The 13214-nt window shown below is 37.6% G+C and overlaps 1 protein-coding gene across 1 annotated transcript in view; it reads left to right on the top strand.

Moving 5' to 3' along the window:
- Nucleotides 1-2893: 2893 nt before the first annotated feature.
- The window catches only part of CYSLTR1 (cysteinyl leukotriene receptor 1), a 47605-nt gene continuing 37284 nt past the window's right edge, over nt 2894-13214 (top strand). The window contains exon 1 of the mRNA XM_019713593.3: nt 2894-3238. The gene's annotated coding sequence lies outside the window, so the exon portion shown is untranslated. The remainder of the gene's footprint in view (nt 3239-13214) is intronic.

The following is a 13214-nucleotide window of genomic DNA, read 5'->3' as shown; positions in this document are numbered from 1 at the left end:
TGAAAATAAATCTGTTTACTCTTGATTGGAATCCAGAAACCTGGGTTCTTTTCCCAACTTTGGCACTTAATTATACGACCTTGTACTTGTGATACTCCCTAACCCAAACACGGTATTAATTTTAAAATCTATTCTAAATCTGGGTTTTTCAATGCAGTAGCCACTATCCATATGTGGTTACTGAGCCTCTGAAATGTGGCTAGTGTGATTGAAGGGCAGAATTTTCATTGTATTTAATTAACTTACATTTAAGTTTAAATAACCACACACAGCTAGAGGATACTGCATTGGACAGCACAAAATAATGTAGGGATGTTGGCTTAAATTATCTGTACCATTTCTCCTTCGTGGTTTATGCTATTCCATTCTACAGGGTTCATTCCAACTCATCCAGAATTCTCAGTTAGTGTGCCTCAGCCTCACCAGAAAAGATAATCCAGGGTTGCTTTATGCCCATTGGGTAGGCCCTGGGACAAGAAGAGGGAAAGTGGTAAGTGCCATATTTCCACAGCTTGACTGATATTTTTCATTGTCTCTGGGTTTCTATACACTAGAACTAAAGGGAGAAGCAAGGCAATCCCAGCCTCTGTGAATAAATGTACATGTGTGTATAGAATTGGGCTATGAGTATAGTAATACTCTTTCTTATCTACCTTTTCAAAGTGTCATTATTATTGATTGTGGAACAATTTCAGTTCTGGAGGAAAAAAAGTGACTCCTCTTGATTTTGTAGTAAAGAAAATACATCTTGAGAAAGTCTCTTTCTCTGTGGCCTGTCTCCTCATCTGTAATATGAGAGAGTTGGACTAGATTTATTTATACAACAAATCAAATAATGCAATGAGCTAACAGCTGGAAACACAATGAGTTGAGAACCTGTCATACCCTCAGGAACTCAATTTAATGAAAATTCTAAACAAAATGATTTTTCAAGACCCCTTTTCAGCTGTATGAGTTCATGTAAGTCATGAATCTTATGACTTATAGTTAATGTTGTGAATGGTGTATGTCTGAAAATCCTTTAACCTCCTGCCCAAACCATACTTCACTAAGACAGAGTCCCCATCCAATCACATGATATCCCCCTTCTCCCTCACCATTCCCTACTTGGTACTCTCTACCCTAATAATAAATTAACAACTGAAAGAGTCTGTGAAAATGAGAAAGAGTAGAGAGAAGGCAGCAGAGAGGGATCAACCTGGGTATTTAACCATTTCCTGAAAATGATAGAAAATGTGAGGATAGGTATGTAATGAAGATATACAGAAAAGAAAAGAAATGATGAAACACAAGGAAAGGAGATTTAATAATCTGTTTTCAATTATAGTGAACATGGTATAAACAGATGTAGTTGCACAAGGCAAAGACCTAATTGGGGATGGGTGGGGCACTGTCCTTCCTATCACTCAGGAATCAGACAAGCACCTAAAGAACAAAATGAGTAGAGAAGGACACAGAAACACCACAGGGCATCCCCCTCTCTGACACAGCTGTTGAAGTGCCATCTTAAAGCTCAAAAATCTAGCCCCTTTTTCTTTTCTTCATTACCTGAGTATGCACTACTCTTCCACCATAGCTCAGGATGGCAGTAAACAGTCCAGACTGGGGAGGAAGTGATAGCACACCCTCTATCTCCTTCATGAACTTTCCCCTATATCTCCCAGGATCCAAACTTAGTTTAAGAAATTCAAGTTATAATGTCACTTTAGTAAGTAAAACTCCCCAGGGGTGATTAAAGAGTCTGGTCTTGAGTCCAAATGATATCTCCCCCTTTAATTTGGTTTGTTGGCCTTTCCCCCCAACTACTACCATAACCAAGAATTCTCTAAATAAAGATGAAGATTTCAAAAACTTTAGAGCTCTGGCCTCAGGTTGGCTGTGAGATAATTCTGGTACCTACAACTCCAAAATTTGAATAAATGGCTTTGTTCCTGCAGCACATAACAGGCCATAGGGCTTTTGCTGGGCTCATGTTTTACTGAGTACAACCAAATTAGTTATTAGTTATGGGGTCATGTTTTTCATTATTATTAGTTTAAGGTGTACAAAAACAGCATAGCAATTAGACATTTACACACCTCACAAAATGATAACATGGGATTATGTTTTAAGAAGTGGTAAACGTAAATATGCCTATCCCCATATAGACCATCTTAATATAACTCAGTATAATTGATGTAACCAACTCACATCAAAGTCTCATCATTTGGTTCATAACGTGAAGGTACTGCTCCAAATTCAAATCAGCACAAAGCAGACTGCAATGTCCCTATTCTCCAGAAGCCAGAAGTCCCTATCCCATAGTCCCAACACCCCAAAGCCTAGCCAAAAGTCAAGAGCATTCACTTAGCTTCCAAATACCACTGGCAGCAAGCCCAGTCATTCCAGACCATTCTCAGTGTGAGATAGAACAACCCACTTTTAATCCAGTGGAGGCAATATATTGCTGTGAGGATTTGGGGAAACCAAGTTCAAACTAAGGCAATTATTTTCTAGGAAATAAGGCACCAGAAAGGAAAAGCCTTTTTAGAATGTAGTTAGAGCCAGAAGTGTCATAAAGGAAAGACAGGGGGGAAACGGTGAAGGGTGAGAGAGAAAGAGAGATAATTTATCTTGTCTAAGATCAAGTTTCACATAACGGCAGTTAGATTAGCATATACTGGTAGGATTATCTTTCTCCACCTACAAATAGTCTAACTACCCCCAAATCATAAAAATCAGAAAGAACTAAACTGGACAGAGTATACTCCTTCCTGCTTCTCATCTCAGAGCAGCTGTGTGATTTCCTTAGGATTTTGTTCCTGGAGCTAGGGATCAAAGCTCATTTATACACACAACAATCTGCAAGTCTCCAGTTTCTATTCTTCCTCCATTCCTCTGCTGTCCCCTCCCCCACTTGGCACCAGAGAAGCTAAACTTATGCGTGCTTTAAACAGTTTGAGGACTAATCTGAAAGAGGAAGAAGAATCTGTATAAATTGGCTAGCATATGTGCCCTGCCCTCTGTCCTCTTAAAAATAGCAGCAACCCATCATTTCGAAGAAGCTTGCCTGAAGAGCAAGCAGCCTGTGAATGGAGTGCACTTTCAGGACCTTCCAAAGTATTCAGATTTACTGTGCAGCTCACTAACAACGGTTTGGCTCTCCAAGAAACAGGGAATTGGATTTACCGAAAACTTAGTGTTTGCTTCTGAGAGTGAATGTCAAAGGACCCTAAAGTGCCAGCCTTGAAGGTAGCAGGTAAGGAGATTCAACCTTTCAATGCTAAGATGATTTTAGCAAATTCCCAGGAGTTTGGAGATCTGCCCTACCTGCTTTAATTTAGGCTGCTGGTATGAATTCTTTCTGCTTTATTTGTTGGCTAGTAAGTCTGTCAACAAGTATTGCTCAGTGCTTCTGCTAAAGGCTCAATGTGGCAAAATACAGAGGGGACACTCCCCCAAGCCTCCAGCACCTTTGTAATTAAGTTGGAATTGTAAGGCATATTTTAAAATCCTATTTTAAGGGCTTCATGTAGTTTCTCTAATCTGTAGTGGCAGTTTACTTCAATATGGAAAGAAAATATATAGTGACTGCTGAAGGTAAACCAGTGAAGAATAATCTGGTATTTTTACAAGGTAGTTTCACATTCATTATGCCACTTGAACCTGTCAATATCCTGCAATTTAGACAGGGTAAGTGTTAATATCCTTGTTTTGCAAATAAGGAAATAGACTCAAAGAAGTTAAGAAATTTTCTGGAAACATACCACACAACTAGAAATTGGCAAATTATTATTAGAGACTGCAAATAGAAAGCTCTCAGAACTATAAATGAATATAAAGAAATTGCATGATCTATTTAGTAACTTAAACATATCTGACATAGACCAGGTTTACACAGAATCAACACTTTACACATTTTAATCAAAATATTTGGCCAGGAACATTCTTCTATTTAGCAGCAAAGAAACTGTTTTCAAGGGTAAACAAATGGTTTGGTGGATTCCATCTCTAGCTAAAAAAAGAGAAAAATCCTTGAATCTTGAATTCAGTTGTTCTGCCTTCCCAGTATTCTGATTGTCTTGAAACCTAGAGAGAGCCATGACACCATACATCTATCAGGTGATTACTCAAAAACAAAGTGTAACTAAACCCGGACTTGGGACTGCATTGTATGCCAAGCAGTCCCTGCAAATGAAATAAATCAGCCTCGGAGCCAGTGAAACCAAATAGAATGGTAGATTAAAGAAAGTTGGCAAATTGAATCTAGTCTGAATCCAGCGTTTCAGTGTCTTCCTAACCCAGAGTCATTAATTACATTTTCTACTACATTCCCCCCCTACCCTTAATCAAACTTTTGATGTGTTTAGGAACTATTTATCTGGGCTAAACACAAATTTTTCCATGGTGCAGAAATTATAAATTTGCCTTTGCTTTATCGTTAGTTGATAATAAGGGATGAAAGGAACAGCACCGATTCTTAAGATACATATACCAGCCTTGTGAATTTAATGCCATGAAGGATAACTATAATAATCTCTCAAATAACATAGCTCTGCTTGGACTTCTACTTGGATCCATTTTGTTATTTCTTATGTTCTTGTTAAAATCTCTCAAATATGTTGTAATCCAGTTAAGCAAATGCGATTAAACTCAATATAGTATGTGAACAAAGCAAGGTAAAACATAGTTCCTGCCCTTGGGGAACTTACAGGTGTACCTGCAGGGTACACCAAGGAGCCTGATCTGGCTAGGATAAAGGGATTGAGTTGAGGAGTAACAGAAAATGAATTTGGATAGAAATTTAAGGCAAGATTATTAGACATTGAATCCCAGGCATTTTAATGGGAAATCTTATGAACAAACTTTGAGTAAGCAAGGACATTGATGAAAAAAAAACATTTTAAGGAGATGAATCTGTCAGTTTCATAGTCCTGACTACATTTGGAAAAAGCTGGAAATAGGGAGACCACTTAAAGAGTAGAAGTTGAGGCTGTAAGCTAGGTTAGTGACAAGACACATGTAAACGGAATAATAGATAGAAGTTGGTGAGTGATTAGATACAGGCAGCATAGGACAAGAATGTCAGAGACATCTCTAAAATTTTGAACCTATGAGATTTGGGCAGTGATGCTACTACTATTCATAGAAATAGGTAATTTGGGGATACAACTGGAAATGTAGGACATGACTAGTACTGTTTTTGACCTATTGAGTTTGAGGAGATGGCAAAAATTCCAAGAAGCAATGTCTGATGGGTGATTAGAAATAATGGCCCTGAATGTGAGTGTTGGATAAGAGGTGGAGGCTGAAGTTGAATCTGGAGAATGTAGTAGATAGCCAAGGCCATAAGAATGACTCAGCTTCAAGAAAACAAATGTAAGAGATGACCAAGGACTGAAACTTGTGCAGTGCCTACATTTTCAGGCACGAGAAAGAAGAGGGTCTTAAGAAATAAGAGCCACAGAAATATACTTCTTCTCCTCAAAAGATACCAAGAGTCTTGAGGGAAGTTATCAGGTTCTTTTAAAGCTTCCCTGCCTAACAATAACCAGCACAGTGCTCATACACACCATGAACACTCAATAAATATTAAGTTATTATAACATAAGCAAGGATAGAGATTTCTTACTTTGAGGAATCTTCTAGTTTGAACTCTGTCATAAACTCTGCAACCTAATAGTGGCTGCTCTAAACTACCTTGATGTATGGATTTCAAGGGAAAAGAAACTGGTCCTGGGTAACTGGGAGGTCCTCCTAGTTTTGCCTTTTAATCAGCTGTTTGTTCTTTAACAAGTTACTGAACATCAGTATTTCTTGGTTTCCTCATGTATCAAATGTAGTAATGAGCTTATAGGAGTATTTTGCAGATCTGTTAAAATAATAAACATAAATATGAAAGCAACTTGAAAATACAAACCACCATCCAAAGGGTTTTGTTTAAAGTCCATTCCAGGTAAATAAAATACACAACAAACTTGATTACATGTGGAAAAAGTAAGACCAGTTACTTTCTTCTCCCAATACTATACCTCTAGACCAGGGGCTTTAATCTAAGCATCAGTAATCTCATCCTCATCCTACTCCTAGGACCTATCAGTAAGATCCAGCTTTCTGGTTACCACTAACTGTATAATACCTGTGCAAGCCTCAATGTGAATTCTGGAAGAAATAAAATATTTAAGTAGTATTTAATAAATATTTCTGTGAAAACACTTTCTACCTGTTTTCATTAGCTATTAATTCCATTAAGTCCATTGTTCTTATGATTAAATGCTAAGTATCAAAACAATTTTTTTTTATTAAATTTATTGGGGTGACAATTGTTAGTAAAATTACATAGATTTCAGGTGTACAATTCTGTATTACATCATCTATAAATCCCATTGTGTGTTCATCACCCAGAGTCAGTTCTCCTTCCGTCACCATATATTCGATTTCCCTTACCCTCATCTCCCACCCCCCTAACTATTACCCTCATCTCCCACTCCCACTAAACTATTATCTGTGTCTGTAAGTTTCTGTTTTTTTACACCAAATTCTGAATGTAAAAAAATTTCCATTGTTCTGTCCTAAAGCCACTTCTCCAATTGCAGATTTGGTTATAATATAAATCATGCTCCCAAAATATATAAGCAGGAATAGTGCATTTGTCTCTCCATAAAATGCAAAGACCTAGGTCATTTTTATCTCTGGCACCAATGTTATTTGGGTTTCAGGCTACAGAGATGTCTACATGGTAATGGTTTAAAAGCCAGTGAGAAACAGCTTTTCCAGTTCGATCAGGCATGAGCAAACTCCAGGGAGACAGATTCATGCCGACTAATCCTACAAAAGCAATTCATGAGTCAGAATACCAATTTGTTGATTTGCGTTGAGGAAATACAACTGTTAAGAAGTCTGATAGACTCATAGCAGGTAGTGGCCCATCCTTATCCTTACAGAAAAGGCAAGAGAGAAAGCCATTTAACCAGATTATAAACCCAGATACCTTAGGTCCATTAATTCATGTCACAATACTGGTGCTAAAACACTAGCAACTGACAATTACTTTTGCCCTCAATTGAGAATTCTTCATAGGTTTGTAGAGAAGACCACTGTTTAAATATAAGTTGTGCACCACAAGACTCTTCTATCTTGCTTCCTCATTCCATCCTATCCTACCATGATTGCTCCCTTCTTTGTGCCCCACAAGTTTTGCTTCTGGATTTAGGGGAGGAGTACATATGAGAGAAAAGGGAAAGAAAAATCTTTAAACGTTTGGGAGAAGCTAGAGAGGGGCCCTGGTAGAAATAGATAGGGGGAAAGAGACAAAACAGAAGAGTAGACATAGACCCTTGAGCACTTAAACACAGAGTTAATTTTCCCTTTGATTAATAAAATGTCATTATATTATTTAGAATGTTTATGGAATCAATACATCCCTAACATTTGAGCTCCTACTAAAATGTATCTGATAGAAAAGGAAAAGGAGCTGAGATATAGAATGTGTCCCCTGGTAAATCCAGGTTTTCTTCTATTTTCCATCAATCCTTTTTCCCTAAAAAGGAAAAAAAATCCAGTTTGAAATCACATCTTGAGATGTCTAACATATGACTTCTTAAACTCTGGGTGATGAACCCACAATGTGATATATAGAAAATGTATTACAGAATTGTACACCCGAAACCTATGTAACTTTATTAACAATTGTCACCCCAATAAACTTTAATTTTTAAAAAAAGATTTTAAAAAATATTCCCTAGGTAACTTCATATATCATAAGTTTTTAGTCTCTTAGAATTCTTCAAAAAAGTCATTCCTGCTGTTCTAAAAAAAAAAATCTCATCTATTTCATATGAACAGCCTCTGTTTTTACATATGAACAGCCTCTGTTTTTACATATGAACAGCCTCTGTTTTTACATAGGGTTGTCTTTGTGTTGTCATGGAGTCAACATTATAGATGGAATTAAGCTAACAATTACAAAGTTCAAATATCTCTGACACATCTCTCATACTTATTCCAAAGTTCCTAGGAAGTTCAGGCCTCAGAAGATATTAAAAGCTTCTTTTCATTCCAGATTGGTTACCCATTGTGTTTAACCTAGATTTGAATTCTTATTTAAGATGAAGGACTTCAATAGAAAGCAATCTCCTAGAGAATAACTATCTTGCTTCCAGGATCCAGGTATCTAAATACCAAGAAGTTATAGGCTGAACTCAGAGTCAGCTGTGAGCATTGGCCTCAGAACTTAAAGGGATTCCGAGTTTCTGGTAATTAGATAGAAACTTATACAGGTATCCCTGTGAAAATGTAGTCCCTCTAATTAGTGCTTCACAACAAGTTCAAATGTAGGTAATCTGTCTGTAAAATGTTTCTACCACCCAGACCAAGGGTAGAGCTCTTCTCCCACTGTGCACCCCCACCCACATTCATGCACTACTCAGGATCCCTCTTGCCATTTTGTGACTTGCATTTCCCTTCAGGTCTGTTCTTATGAATTACTTTATTCTAATTACACAGGATAAACATCTGTGTCACAGTACTATGCAAGGGGCAGAATGTGCTATTGGCTCTGAATACCACAGTCTAAGTTCCTTTTGGACTTGACACTGTTCTGTGTTTGGAATTCAACTGTATGACAACAGAATGGCCCAATTTGATTAGTGTGCCGTTCTCCTCTTAAGGACAAATAAGCTTCTGGAGAAGAAACATCTTAGAGCTGTCAGCAATGCAGTATCAACTCCCCCATAGTTTCTAATACCAGTGAGAACGCTGCTAAGCATATCTCTGAAAATACCAAGTAAAAAAGCTATTTATTGTGATAATAAGGCTACAGTGATGACAGGAGGATCTTTCTACTCATTTCCTGAGATTTTTTATTACCATAGAGGAAAGCCACTGGGATCATTAACACAAGCCTGGCTGTTTATAGATTAAAACCCCATGGAGAATGTGCAGCTTTGCTCCACTCGATCAACAACCAATCATTCAGTTAACATTTATTGCACATTTTTCCATGTGCTAAATATTGTGGTAGGTTAGGCTTTGGGTTCACAGAGCTTAAGAAAAAAAAAGAAGGCTAGATTTTTTTTTTTCTCTCCTGCCCTAGGGGAATTCACAATCTACCTAGGGGGACAAGATTCCTATACATTAAAAGATATAATACGAGGTTGTAGATGCTGACTGCCATATTATTGGTATAGACAATAAACGTAATACAAGTTCAAATAAGAGAGGTATGAAGGTGGGGTGTTCAAAGGTCAAATTTGGTGTCAGGAAGTGGAACCTGAGCTCAGCCTAGTATGAGCAAGAAAGAGAACCATAAATATTTACATTTGTATAGTGCTTTATAGTTTACAAAATACTCCTATTTGCTGATTTTCCAATTAATTCATGTATCCATTCAACAAACACCTGCTGTACCAAAAGATTAATAAAACATTTTATTACCAAGTTAACAGTTAGTTAACTTGGGGAGAATCCCTTCACAATGTAGACATATATGAAATCACATTGTATACTTTGAATATCTTATATGTTGATTATACCTCAATAAAGTTGTAGGGGAAAAACATTGACACTCACCTCCCTGAGTTCAGCCATATAGAATGAACAGCACAGGTAACTTTTTTCATTTGACAATAATTGGATATATGGAGAATAGGAAAGAGGGCATTGATCAAACAAAAGTCGGGTCTCACTGAGCTGCCTAATGAAAACTAAGTTTCCTGCATCTTGCCACTGCTCAGCAGAAGTGGAGGAACTATCTGCCTTAGAAGGCTGAGCCCTGAGTTGCAACCTCCCCCACTTCCTCTTCTGCTTTGGCCCTGCCCTCATCACCCCACCCCTGTTGGCAGTCCTCCAATACATGTAGACCATCCGGTAAAGTACTAACATTTACTGGAAAGGTAAAGGACGTCCTGGGGAGGCATTGAACTATTAAAATCATAAAACTATACCCAAATACTGATTTAATCTTTCAGTCTCTCCTTTTGGCTAAATTCAAAAATACCCATCATCAGTTTCACCCAGACCTTATAGTCAGACACATCCCTGGGTTGAGTGGTTGGAGTCTCATCAATCTCCGACCTAGGCCACATTTGAACTCTCCTTCAGCCCCAGCAGAACACTTTTGCCTTTTTGTTTTAGTTTGTTTTAAGCTCTTTACCTTCTGTTTTTTCCTAAATGTGTGGATTCATCTGCCCCGCCTCCATTCCTTTCTTCACCAATGATTTGTGAAGTGTCAATTCATGAGTGATGGTCCTCTATATGCTTTTTAATTTTTAAGTTTTCCTTTTAATAGATACTACCCTCCTAGAGGTGTCCAAATTTCACTTCCAGTTTACACCATTATCTAGATTCTTGCACAATAGCATCTGCATTTCCACATGAAAAAGATGCTCCTCCCTCCACCCCCCTAGACCCCCACCATTGGGAGTTAAATACTCTATTACTCAAAAGCACCTAATACTACACAGTTACTCTTCCAAAGTTGCTCAATTAGCAGAGCAAAAGAGCAAATCTGAATAAAGCAGACTCGTTGTCATTGATGGGATCATCACCTAAATGGATATGACAGCCATGTAAGCAAAAAGAGTAATTACAGCACTGTAATAAGTAAGATAATAGAACCATGAACAAGGAAGCATTTGTAGAGAAACAAAGTAAGAGAAAACTGAATTCTAATTGAACCATCAACTTCTGTGTTCAAGTGCTCTCCAAGGTTCTAACATCCTCAGAATATCCTGTACTAATTCTTCTTTCCACATCTAACCCTTCTACTAACCCTTTCCTCATTGTGCCCTCTGGAACCCCCCCTTCCATTATGAATAAGTTCCCTTACATCTTAAACCTCTTCAAATAATTCTCCCACCACCTACTTGCCTTAAAAGAAACTTTGTCCTCCCCATCACAAGTAAGCTGCTTATTTTTCTGCATCCCACGTACTGTAAGACCTAAAGAAAGAGTCTGTTGTATATGTTCTAGTTCCCGGTGACACTTCAAACCATTACTCTTCTGCCATAATGCACAAAGCCATTTATCTATGCTACCCTCTAATCCTCCTTATTAATGTCATCATCTATTGACCTCCTACTTTTTCCCTAATTCACTGAATATTTTGGCATTTGGTTTGCAATCTTCCTTTCTACCCCAAATCATGCTATTACCTTGGTAACTTCATCTTCCATATGAACAACCAACCCAGGAAACTGACTTCAAATTTTTCTTGATCACCTTATCTGGAACAACATTCATTCACATTACACCTTGGTTATGCATTCCATGGCCACATTTGGGGCTTTATTTATCATCACAGAGCTGAAATTTTAAACTCCTATGTACCTACCATACTCTAACCACAAGCTCTTATATTCCTTTATTGCTACGACACCAGTTCTTAAATCTCAATGAATCTTTGTCCCTTGGTCCCTCCTTTTTCTCCCAATCTGTTAAACTTCTTCATGGTTTTACTTTTAACCATTCTTTTGGTAGCATTCTCAACTTCCTTACCCCAGTGTCTTTCCATAACATTTGTTCTATGACCCCCAACCTTACACCACTTTAAGCATTTGTATTTTTTCTCTCTTGCACCCAGGCTGCTGAACACTATTGAAATAAATCACATACTAGTGCAGACTGGGGCCATTAAAAATCCACATTTTCCAACCTCAGTTAGGCCTTCCGTCTCGTCTTGGTCATATTTCTCTTCAATTTCCCAGAGCCGCCATTCAAAACTTCACCAGTTTTTAGAAGACCTGAACCCAAGTGTAGCCCTCTTTTTCTCAACAGACAACATTGTCTCGTATTTAACTAATAAAATTAAGCCTCTCAGGTATGAACAACCATTATCTTTACTTCTCCACTTCCTCTTTCCCTTATGTGTCAATATTTTCTTTTCTCAATCTGCACCCTCTAATAGCTCCTCATTCCCTAGAGAATAAAATCAAATTCTCTAGAATGGTATACAAGACCCTTTGTTATCTAGTTCCTGCATTTCTTTCAGACCTATTTTCTCACTTTTAAGCCCCATAATCTAATCACATACAGATATGTACATCCAAACACACACACCTGTACACATACACCATTCACATCTCTATCACACTGTTAACTGTTCCCTAAACACGTCAGCTATTTCACTCCTCCAAAATTTTGTTCATTCTACTTTCTAACCCCTGCCTAGAATGCTCTTCTCCACCTTCCATATCCTTCTATCTTTTATAAAGCCTTTACTAACATACACACACCATTTACTATTCCCATTTTCTGTGTTCTTTATGTATTTGTATTGATGTAGCTGTAATGGTACAGTGAATTAACCTGTTAATACATCTATGTCTCCATCTAGTACAGTTTAAGCCTTTGTGGGCAGGGTTTGTGTCTTACTTTCCAAAGGATCTAGCACAGAATGGACACATAGTAAGTAGTTAATACATATCTTTTAATATAACTAGCATATCACAGTAGTACAGAGGATCAGGAAAGTTTTTATGGAGGAGATCTTAAAGATGGTTAGAATTATATCTGATAGCAATGAGGATAAAAGGCATTTCAGATGGCAAAACGGCCTAAGCAAAGGAAGAGACCAAGTAAGGGACGGAGCTGGTCATAAGGTCACATTTATATAATATACATATAGTAAACCATGGAAAGTGACTCTGTAAGGTTAAGATAAAATATTATTGTGGTCTTGAATGATGCTTTGAGCTTAGCTTAATAGGTCACTGAAGCCCTTTGAAAGGGAAATGATAACATCACAACTGTGCTTTAAGATGAATAGTTCGGTATAAGCGATAAGGAAAGACTCAAGAGAAGAGAAACAAGAAAATTAAAAACAAAGTTGTAATTTCTAATATTCAGTAAACAGTACTCCCATATTATAACCAAAGAAAGATCAAAGAAAGGGATCAATCCTTGGCTTTTGTGCTGTCCTCTACATAACAGTTTGTTCAACTGCCATGATTCATACCAGTGTATGAGTTTGTCTTATATCAGTGTTTAGTGATAGGTCTTGTAAAATCTAAAACTTAATAGTATGGTATAATGAAAATAGCACTGGACTGTGAGTCAGGCATCCTGGCTCTGTCACTAATTCTGTGTGTTACTTCCAGCAATCATTTTATCTTTCTGGGTCATAAAGGAAGTGGGGTTGGATTAGATGTTTTCTAAGTTCTCTTCTGGCTCTGACATTTAAAACTAGGTCATTCAATCCCAAACAGAGACTTCATAGCAACTTCTGGTAACTTCCT

Source organism: Rhinolophus sinicus, chromosome 18 (assembly GCF_057876585.1).
Source record: "Rhinolophus sinicus isolate RSI-liver-muscle chromosome 18, RSI-T2T, whole genome shotgun sequence".
NCBI classification, from domain to species: Eukaryota; Metazoa; Chordata; class Mammalia; order Chiroptera; family Rhinolophidae; genus Rhinolophus; species Rhinolophus sinicus.
This window is presented reverse-complemented; position numbering and strand designations above follow the sequence as displayed.